The 12,032-nt window shown below is 39.1% G+C and overlaps 1 long non-coding RNA gene across 1 annotated transcript in view; it reads right to left on the minus strand.

The window, feature by feature from the left end:
- Window positions 1–11,394, minus strand: part of LOC147994728 (uncharacterized) — a 73,911-nt gene extending 62,517 nt beyond the window's left edge. The window contains exons 1-2 of the long non-coding RNA XR_015686349.1: window positions 11,213–11,394; window positions 9,126–9,299 (exon numbers count right to left, since the gene is read on the minus strand). This is a non-coding gene — a long non-coding RNA (uncharacterized LOC147994728). The remainder of the gene's footprint in view (window positions 1–9,125; window positions 9,300–11,212) is intronic.
- Between the last annotated feature and the right edge of the window lie 638 nt (window positions 11,395–12,032).

Raw genomic sequence — 12,032 nt, forward strand, 5'->3', positions numbered from 1 at the left:
CAAAAAAGTTATGCAAATAAAAATGTTTGGACAAAAGGGTATACTGTGTGACACCGTGACACATGGCATCTTCCACAGTGAGATTGATTTTTCTATTTTCTTTGGGGGGAGATTTCAAGGGTAGAGGGTAGATATGACTGGGGTTGGAAATGGGTGGGGTTGAGGTGCATGATGTGAAATTCACAAATAATCAATAAAAGTGTGGGGAAAACACATCCTATGCAAAATGCTTATTTTAAAACAAGTACAGCATCTTATATACTAGTTCCAGGGAAAAATAGGACAGAGTCAGCAGAAAGCTATCACACAATTGGATAAAGTCAGCAGGAGGCTAATCAAGCAATGTTGCAGGAGAGAATGAATAGCAGGCATCTAAAGACTGTCATAGACCAAGCATGCAGCAGCCTTGGGACTGACAATTCCAGTCTCCTCAGGAGGGAAGGCCAACTTCTCAGGAAGCATAACCATAACTCCTTCCAGATCCTGGCCACCATCCCCAGATTGGCCTTGACAAGTCTGACCCTGGGCAAAGACACAGAACTGTTTCCTTTCTTCAGCCTCTGAGAAAGCCTGGGATCAGTCAGGCTCTCAAAGAGAAGTGAATAGCTTCTGCATAGCGAAGAAAAAGTCAAATGAAGAGACAGCCTAGGATGAAATAGAATCTGTATCACTAAAGATCTGGCAGAGCAATAATTTAGAATCTATAAAGAATAAAAAATACTAAATAAAATTGAGCAACGTAATAAATGGGCTAATTAAATGAACACTCTCCATAAGATAAAATACAAATGACCAGTAAACATATGGAAAAAGCATCCAGCCTCACTAACAATCAGAGGAATGGAAATTTAAAACTCCATGCAAGGACAAGAGTTGTATCTCTGTTGGTAGGAATGCCTGGCATTTCCAAAGCACGAATCCAATCCCCAACACCACATAAATCAAGTGTTGTGGCTCATGCCTATAATCCCAACATTTGGGAGGTTAGAGGCAAGAAGGTAGGAAGTTCAAGGTCACCTGTGGATACAGAGAATGTTCAAGTCCAGACCGGGATACACGAGATCGTGTCTCAAAGACAAATAGACAAACATCCTCAGTTCCATCTCACTCTAGCCAGAGTGTCAATCATTAGCAAAAGTAATAAATGAATTAAAATGACAATGAATGCTGGTGAGGAGATGGACGCAGGGGACCTTCTGTACTGCAGGTGGGAACGTAAACCAGTCTAATCACTATGGGAACTAATATGGAAGTTCCCCAAAACATTAAAAATCTACCTCATGACCTAGGTGTACCGTTCCTAGGTATTTACCTAAAATTCTCCAAACCAACATATTACAAAGATGCTTGCACAGTGGTGTTTATTGCAGCAACATTCCCAATACCCAAGAATTATGGACCAACCTATGTATTCAACAGCAGAGGCTTGAGTAAGGAGAATGTATCATGGATACACAATCAAAATTTTTCAGCCATAAAGAAGAAAATTATGTTATTTGAAAGAAGATGGATATAGCCAGAGTAGCGTAGAGATTTTGTACAGAAAAATAAAATTGTGTGTGTATATATGACATGAAAATAGAAGCAAAACCATCTAGGAGAGTAAAGGGGACTATGGGAGGGGAGGGAGAATCTGCAAATACAGTATACACATGGATAAAAATGTCCTCATGTAACACAGCACCATGAACAATGAATACAAACAATGAAAAATAGGCTAAACAGAAATAAACTCCTAATCTTACTGTGAGTTAATGACTCCTGATGTGTGATGATGGGAACTTCGATACAGAAATTGAAGAACAAAGCTACTTGGTGTTGAAGGCAGATCGAATAACGGTATACGGGACCTGTCTGGTGCGTTAACGACATGGATGAGACCCAAACTAGACTGTTTCATTGGTTTCTGTTGAGATGTATGAATTTGCATGAGATGGATTTAAGACCTGTTTGTATTAAAGTCATCACCAGACACATGCCAAGTCAGTGGAAACACCAATGTCAAAATTATTGTATATGGATATCTCAAGTCTGTTCACACCTTACAAGATTAAAAATTATTATCATTTGTTCTTTTATTTTTCCAGGGTTCAGTGAACAGCCTAAGAAGATGTAGTATTTCCCTCTGGATGTCAAAGTAGAAGCAAGCTTACTGGCCATTACAAAAGGTTTCCTAAGCTTACGGTTCTCTATGTACTATGTGTGCAATGTTACCTGGCCTCTTCACATTGCCCTGGAAGACATAGGATTCAGGGAAGTAATACAAATCCTAAGTCTCCTATAGTTATGATTGTGTATTCAGTTCTCAGCCTCTGACCCAGGGTCCTCATATTTCCTGACATCAGTGGTGGGCTACTTTATTATCTTGCAAATATGCTAGAAATCTCAGCCCATTCACCGTACTTGACAAACACCTAGAAATTGCATTTTGAAAATCTTATAGTACCCAAAGCCAAAAGCCAGTCACCAGGAGTGCTGATGCACCTCAGAACAGAGGTGAGATCACCACTTCTGCTCCTAGTGACCCAGGACACTGAGGAGGCCTCAGGACATACAAACCAGGAGCAGTCTGGGACAGGACTTTTCCTGTTTCTGTCTGTGCCTGGAGCTGAACTGGTCACACAGATCTCTTAACCCAAACCCCATTGGTGAGAGAGCTGAACTCTCAGAAGTGCACACATTCCTGAAAGCTCAGGGGAGACCTCCACTTCTGCTCATACACTCCTGGCCCACAATGAACCCACTTCTGGGCACAGGAAGCTAGGAGTAGTCAGTGGCAGGACCCTTCCAGTTTCTACCTGAGAACAGAGCTGAAAGCCAGTCGCCAGGAGCTCTGACACACCTGAGAGCAGAGGTAAGACCAACTCTTCTGCTCCAAGCCACCCACCTGGAGGCCTCAGGACACACAAACCCATGAGCAGTCTGGTACAAGACATTTCCAGTTTCTGCCTTTGTCCAAGGCTGAATCAGTACCACAGATCTCTGTACCCAAATCGGGCTGAAAGAAAACAGGTCTACAGGAGTGCTGACACACAGGCTTACAAGAGGGTCAAGTCTCTGTCAGAGACAGCAATACAAGCTAACACCAGAGCCAACCTGATAGTGAGAGGCAAGCTCAAGAAACAAAGCAAAAGGAACCAAGACAATTTGGCATCATCAGAGTTCTCCCACCCAAGCAAATACTGCATATCCAAACACACCAGAAAAGCAAGATTTGGATTTAAAATCGCATCTCATGATAATGATAGAGGAGTTTAAAAAGGACATAAATAACTCCCTTAAAGAAATACAGGACAACACAGGTAAACAAGTAGAAGCCCTTAAGGAGGAAACAAAATTCCCTTAAAGAATTACAGGAAAACAATTAAACAAGTGAAGTAATTGAACAAAACCATCCAGGACCTAAAAATGGGAATAGAAACAATAAAGAAATCACAAAGGGAGACAAACCTGGAGATAGAAAACCTAGGGAAGAGATCAGGAGTCCTAGATGCAAGCATCACCAACAGAATACAAGAGATAGAAGAGAGAATCTCAGGGGCAGATGATACCATAGAAAACATTGATACAACCATCAAAGATAATATAAAATGGAAAAATCTCCTAACCCAAAACATCCAGGAAATCCAGGACACAATGAGAAGATCACACCTAAGGATAATAGGTATAGAAGAGAGTGAAGACTCCCAACATAAAGGGCCAGTAAATATCTTCAAAATTATAGACTAAAACTTCCTTAACCTAAAGAAAGAGATGCCCATAAACATACAAGAAGCATACAGAACTCCAAATAGATTGGACCAGAAAAGAAATTCCTCCCATCACATAATAGTCAAATCACCAAATGCATAAAACAAAGAAAGAATATTAAAAGAAGTAAGGGGAAAAGGTCAAGTAACATATAAAGAGAGATGACAAACATAATTCCACCTCTAATTGCAAAAATAACAGGAAACAACAATCACTATATCTTAATATCTCTTAACATCAACAGACTCAATTCCACAATATAACGACATAGACTTTGTAAAGAGGACCCAGCATTTTGCTGCATACAGGAAACACAACTCAGTGACAAAGACAGACAATAGCTTAGAGTAAAAGGCTGGAAAACAATTATCCAAGCAAGTGGTCCCAAGAAACAAGCTGGGTCACCATTCTAATATTGAATAAAATCAACTTTCAACCAAAAGTTATCAAAAAAGATAAGGATGGACACTTCATATTCATCAAAGGAAAAAAATCCACCAAGATGAACCCAATCTGAATATCTGTGCTCCAAATACAATGGCACCTACCTTCATAAAAGAAACCTTACTATAGCTCAAAGCACTTATTGCACTTCACACAATAATAGTGGGAGATTTCAACAGCACACTCCCATCAATGGACAGATCATGGAAACAGAAACTAAACAGAGACACAGTGAAACTAACAACAGAAGTTATGAACCAAATGGATTTAACAGATATTTATAGAACATTTCATCCTAAAACAAAAGAATATACCTTCTTCTCAGCACCTAGTGGTACCGTATCCAAAATTGACCATATAGTCAGTTACTAAATAGGCTTTCACAGATACAAGAAGATTGAAATAATTGCATGAATCCTATCAGATCACCACCGACTAAGGCTGGTCTTCAATAACAACAGAAACGACAGAAAGCTCACATAGACATGGAAGTTGAACAACGCTTCACTAAATGATAATTTGGTCATGGAAGAAATAAAGAAATTAAAGACTTTTTAAGAATTTATTGAAAATGAAGGCACAACATACCCAAACTTATGGGACACAGTGAAAGCAGAGATAAGAGGAAAACTCACAGCTCTGAGTGCCTCCAAAAGCAAAATGGAGAGAGCATATACTAGCAGCTTGACAGCACATCTAAAAGCTCTAGAACAAAATTAAACAAATACACCCAAGAGAAGGAGAAGGTGGGAAACAATCAAACTCAGGTCTGAAATCAACCAAGTAGAAACAAAAAGAACAATACAAAGAGTCAACAAAACCAGGAGTTGGTTCTTTGAGAAAATAAAAAAGATAGATAAACCCTTAGCCAAATTAACCAGACGACACAGAGTATGTATCCAAATTAACAAAATCAGAAATTAAATGGGAGACATAATAGAATCTGAGGAAATTCAAAAAATCATGACATCCAACTACCAAAGTCCATATTCAACAAAACTGGAAAATATGGATGAAATGGACAATTTTCTAGACAGACACCAGGTACCAAAGTTAAATCAGGATCAGATAAACCATCTAAAAAGTCCTGTAACTCCTAAAAATAGAAGCAGTTATTAAAAGCCTCCTTACCAAAAAAAAAAAAAAAAAAAAAAAAAAACCACACAGAAAAAAGAAAGAAAAAGAAAAAAAAGAAAAAGAAAAGAAAAGCCCAATACCAAATGGGTTTAGTGCAGAATTCTATCAGACCTTCATAAAAGACCTAATACCAATACTGTCCAAACTATTCCACAAAATAGGAACAGAAGAAACACTACCCAATTCCTTCTATGAAGCCACAATTATACTTATACCTAAACCACACAAAGAGAACTTCAGACCAATTTCCCTTATGAATATCAATGCAAAAATACTCAATAAAATTCTCGCAAACTGAATCCAAGAACATGTCAAAATGATTTTCCATCATGATCAAGTAGGCTTCATCCCACAGATACACGGACGGTTCAATATATAGAAACCTATCAACAAAATCAACTATATAAACAAACTCAAAGAGAAAAACTACATGATCATTTCAACACCCTTTCATTTTACAAGTCGTGGAAAGATCAGGAATTCGAGGTCCATACCTAAACATAGTAAAAACAATATTCAGCAAACCAGTAGTCAACATCAGAAACTTGAAGTAATCCCACTAAAATCAGGGACTAGACAAGGCTGTCTGCTGTTTATTTATTCAATATAGTGCTAGATATCCTAGCCAGAGAAATTAAACAACAAAAGGAGGTCAAAGGGATACAAACTGGAAAGGAAGAAGTCAAAATATCACTATTTGCAGATGATATGATAGTATATTTAAGTGACCCCAAAAGTTCCACCAGAGAACTACTAAAGCTGATAAACAACTTCAGCAAAGTGGCTGGGTATAAAATTAACTCAAACAAACCAGTAACCTTCCTCTACTCAAAGGATAAACAGGCTGAGAAAGAAATTAAGGAAATGACACCCTTCACAATAGTCCCAAATAATATAAAATACCTTGGAGTGACTAATCAAGCAAGTGAAAGATCTGTATGACAAGAACTTCAAGTCTCCGAAGAAAGAAATTGAAGAAGATCTCAGAAGATGGAAAGATCTCCCATGCTCATGGATTGGCAGTATTAATATAGTAAAAATGGCCATTTTGCCAAAAGCAATCTGCATATTCAATGCAATCCCCATCAAAATTACAACTCAATTCTTCATAGAGTTAGAAAGACCAAGTAAAAGAAAAAAGAAAGAACAATTTGCAAATTCATCTGGAATAACAAAAAAACCCAAGGTAGTGAGAACTATCCTCAACAATAAAAGCACTTCTAGGAGAATTACCATCCCTGACCACAAGCTGTCTTACAGAGCAATAGTGGTAAAAACTGTATGGTATTGGTACAGAGACAAGGAGGTAGATCAATTGAACAGAATTGAAAGAACCAGAAATGAACCCACACAACTTTGACTTGATCTTTAACAAAGGAGCTACAACTATCCAATGGGGAAAAAAAAAATAGCATTTTCAACAAATGGTGCTGGTTCAACTGGAGGTCAGCATGTAGAAGAACGCAGATGGATCCATGCTTATCACCCTGTACAAAGCTTAAGTCCGTGTGGATCAAGGACCTCCATATAAAACCAGATACACTCAAATTAATAGAAGAAAATGTGGGGAAGATCTTTGAACACACGGGCACTGGGGAAATTTTCCTGAACAGAACACCAATGGCTTATGCTCTAAGACCAAGAATTGACAAATGGGACCTCATAAAACTGCAAAGCTTCTGTAAGGCAAAGGACACTGTTGTTAGGACAAAAGTGCAACCAACAGATTGGGAAAAGATCTTTACCAATGCTACATCCGATAGAGGGTTAACATCCAATATATACAAAGAATTCAAGAAGTTAGACTCCAGAGAGTCAAATAACCCTATTAAAAATGGGGTGCAGAGTTAAACAAAGAATTCTCAGCTGAGGAGTATTGAATGCCTGAGAAGTACCTAAAGAATGGTTCAGCATCCTTAGTCATCAGGGAAATACAAATCAAAACAACCCTGAGATACCACCTCACACCAGTCAGAATGGCTAAGATCAAAAACTCAGGTGACAACAGATGCTAAGAGAGGATGTGGAAAAAGAGGAACACTCCTCCATCGTTGGTGGGAATGCAAGCTGGTAAAACTACTCTGGAAATCAGTCTTGAGATGCCTCAAAAAATTGGATATAGTACTATCCGAGGACCCAGTTATATTTCTCCTTGGCTTATACTCAAATGATGCTCCAACATATAAGAAGGGCACATGCTCCACTATGTTCATAGAAGTCTTATTTATATTAGCCAGAAGCTGGAAAGAACCCAGATGCCCTTCAAGAGAGGGATGGATACAGAAAATGTGGTACATCTACACAATGGAATACTACTCAGCTGTCAAAAACAATGACTTCATGAAATCCATAGGCAAAGGGATGGAACTACAAAATATCATCCTGAGTGAGGTAACCCAATCACAAATAAACACACATAGCATATACTCACAGATAAGTTAATATTAGCCCAAAAGCTCAAATTACCCAAGATACAATCCACAGACCACATGACGCTCAAGAAGCAGGACTACCAAAGTGCAGATGCTTCAGTCCTTCTTAAAAGAGGGAATATAAATATTCATAGGAGGAAATACAGAAACGAAGTTTGGAGCAAAGACTGAGGGAATGACCATTCAGATGCTGCCCCACCTGGGGATCCAGAGCATATGAATACAGCCACCACAAGACAATATTGATAAAACCAAGAAGTGTATGCTGACAGGAGCCTGATATAGCTGTCTCTTGAAATGCTTAGTCAGAGTATGAATAATACAGAGGCGAATGCTCGCAGCCAACAATTGAACTGAGAACAGGGCCCCTATTGGAGGAGTTAGGGAAAGGATTGAAGGAGCTGAAGGGGCTCACAACCCCATAAGAACAACAATATCAATCAACCAGAGCTCCCAGGGAGTAAACTACTACCTAAAGTGTACACATGGACAGACCTATGACTCCAGCTGCGTGTGTAGCAGAGGATGGCCTTGTTGGACACCAATTGGAGGAGAAGCCCTTGGTCCTGTCAAGGCTGGACACCCCCTCCCCAGTGTAGGGGAATGTCAGGGCAGGAAGTAGGATAGTTGGGGAGGGAAAACACCCTCATAGAAGAAGGTGGTCAGGGGATGGGATAGGGAGCGTTTGGATGGGAAACAGGGAAAGGGAATAACATTAGAAATGTAAATAAAAACAAATATTCAATTTTTAAAAAAGAAAGAAAAGAAACAAAAAGAAAAGAAAATCTTACATATGGACTGGAAAAATGGCTCAGTGGGTACAGTGTTTGTTCGATAAGCATGAGGATTACCAATGTCCAGCACCATTACACTGACAATGTATTGATTTTCTTTCTTTTATGTATTTTCCATGTCTGTCAGCCTTGTGCAGGTATACAATGCATCATGACCATATTCATCACAGCCTCTGGCTCTCTGTAGGCCGTGTGTTGAGCATCAGGTGCTTTCTTTGCAAGGCAGATGCTTCACTCTTAGTTCCAACTCGGCCATTTTCTCTCACATGTCAATCCTCCTGTGGAGGGTTGTTTAGTAACCACCCAGAGTTAAATATGACAGTCATCAAAGCCACTGTTAGAAATGGCATGGAAAAACACAAAATCACACGGATTGTTACTTTTTATGTCTTCAGAATAATCGAGAGATCAAATTTGTTTTATAATTGGCCTACTTTATAAATAACATTTATTTTCAAAACAAAATTTGATTCCCTCACTTCATATGTAACAACTGGAATCTTTATTTATTTATTTTTTTAGATAGAACCTCTTTGAGGAGTAAAAGATTAATTAAGGATCAGATTACCTGGGGCTAGAGATGGCTCAGCGGTTAAGAGCACTGGCTGCTCTTCCAGAGGTCCTGAGTTCAATTCCCAGCAACCACATGGTGATTCACAACCATCTGTAAAGGGATCTGATGCCCTCTTCTGGCGTGTCTGAAGACAGCGGCAGTGTGCTCATATACATTAAATAAATAAATCTTAAAAAAAAAAAAAAAAAAGGATCAGATAATTCAAGAAAACATCAGTCCATGTCGAGTTTTGTATATAGGCACACAATAAATGCCATAATCATATGGCATATTTAGTTTTAAATGTCCAAGTTAAATAAGGATGGACATTGTGGAATTTGTACCTAAATAAGCACAAAGACAGTGCTGTGTATCTTTAAAATTTCTAATTTAATCAAAATATACTGACATTATCTCCTCTCCCACTCCTCTGTAGCTCCTCCCATGCTTAGTCCTCAAATTTATGGCCTCCTTTTCTTTAATTATTATTGTTACATATGTATGTGAGTGATCCTTTACTACAGCATACCGAGTCTATTTAGTGTTACTTGCATGTATGTTTTCAGAGCTGACCTCTTGGCATTGAATAACCAATAATTAGGGGCTCATCCCTGGGGAAGACTAATTCTCTGTCAGCAGTCAGTAACTACCCATAGCTCTTGCTTCAGGGGTGAGGTCCTGTGGCCACTCCCCCCATCCATGTTGGCATGTCAACAAGCCTTGTCATTGCTTGGGACTTGTTTAGGGCAGCTATTTTATTGAGATTCCGTGGGCATAGCTTCTTTGTCATATCTGGAAGACAATGGTGTGTATTTTGAGACCTTAAGAAGGCATAGCAGGTATTTTAAAGTCAAGATGAAAAAATGTAAAAAAAAAAATCCTAAATTATATCATTTCAGAACTGTACAGTGAAGAAATGGTATTTGGGTGAGGGAGAGATGGCTTAGCCATTATGAGTACTGGCTGCTCTTCCAGAGATTCAGAGTTCAATTTCCAGCAAACACATGGTGACTCAGAACCATCTATAATGTGATCTGATGCCCTCTTGTGGCAAGCAAGTGTACATGTTCTCATATACATAAATTTAATTAATTAAGAAACAGTATTTGTTAAAAAGCAACAAGCAGGTATTAAACTAAAGAAAAGAATTAATTTCCTTTCCTCCAGCCTGAGGGTGACAGAACCTATAGATGAAACAACCGTCTTCGTATCTATGGACTATGGAAAGTTCCTTCAGTTTGAATCATCAGCCAGACTTGCAGGTATCTATCTGCCTTTGGAAAATGTATGACCAAACTGTTGTCTACAGTTCCCCCTACAGCTCTTCAAGTTCTATACACAAGTAATCACGGGATGATTAGGACATAATTTTCATTTTTTATCAGTCTATACTTTATCAGTGATCCATAATTTCTATAATTAACTTTGTTACCCATGGCTCACACATTAAAGCGAACTTCAAATTCAGTGAAGTGTATCACGTGACACTCAGCTGATAAGCTCAAACGGTGTATGCTGTGTGCATGTGAAGTGTAGGCATAGGGCTTCCATCAAAATAGCAGGCCCTTGGAAGAGGCGAGCTACACACATACAGTTCCAATTGGGATGAGCTAGCCCTGTGTGCATGATTCAGTGGGAGGCACTCGAGTTAATATTCATATGGTAATGTGACACAGCAGGGAAGCAAAGAGGGGAATGTCCCCAACCAGGGGTTCATAGAAAAAGAACCAAGAATGTGGTCTCATTTCATTTACTAACTCAAGAAACACTGGTCCAGCACAAGATCGAGGTCCTCTTGAAAGCCCGTGTTTTCTACGGGCAGAAAGGGGAAAGTCTAACTGTCCACCTCCTGGACTAGGGAGGGCAAAGCAGGCCTGCATTGCTCACTTGGTAAATTCCAGCCACTGATCCTAGTGAGTGCAGAAAGCTCTTCGCTATGAAAATGAAACCCTAGGTGTGCTGTCCCTGCTGTCTTCTCCGCAGCTTCTTCCACCGGGGGTCACAACCCCACATGGGGGTCGCACATGAATACTGTGTAAATTTTGGAAACAACAAAAAAGTAATACAAAATCAAATATATAACGAATTCTGGCAGTGCTCACCTGAGTAACAACTGCGCTTCAGGGACTTGGTCCTGAGGGCACGCAGTGTTCACTATGCAAGTCGAGTTCCGTCGTACAATATACGTCATCGTACAGTGATCACCATTGGCCGATGATGCCTCAGCTGAACACTACTGTATGTTATGAACTGCAGTGCTTCGATGTCCATAAGGCTTTCTGCTCTTATGAAAATATAACAGTTACAGCTTTTGGTATTTTCCAGTTGTTCTTCTTCAGCAAGCATCACATTAGTGGACCTTTGGGACTCTTTTCTTAGAATGCTTGATTTTTAAAAACGCTGAGTTCCTGACTTGGGTTTCAGGCTTTAAAAGTCCTTAAATTAATTTTAGCTTACGAATGGGGCAGAATTTCTAGCAACGTCTACAATGGCTTTACACATCCTTTTGTTGTTTTATTTACAGCATTGACAATTAGAAAATCAACACGTCAATCGAGCCTAAACAGCACTGAATATGCTCTGGGTTCTTCAGCTCCAAACAGCCAAGATCTAATTGTGTACAAGTAATCAGGTATATTCACAGTATGCAAACTTGCTTCCAATCATCAATAATTGGGAAATTTGTATGCATCACAAAGAATTCTTTCAAGATAAAGTTTTGTGACTATTAGCAAATGTTTCATTTATATGCTTATTTTATATACATATATAGGGTTATGTAAAAATTTCTCAAGTGAAGAAGGGTTTAAGTAGAGAAAGATTCTGAAGCCCTGGTCTAACCTATGTCACAGTGACTTGAGTACAGGTTGTTAACAGTCAGGTGAGGGCACAGGTTTAAGCAGTACTCTTGAGTGCTCCATT

This window comes from Rattus norvegicus, chromosome 4 (assembly GCF_021556685.1).
Source record: "Rattus norvegicus strain SHRSP/BbbUtx chromosome 4, alternate assembly SHRSP_T2T, whole genome shotgun sequence".
Lineage (NCBI taxonomy): Eukaryota > Metazoa > Chordata > Mammalia > Rodentia > Muridae > Rattus > Rattus norvegicus.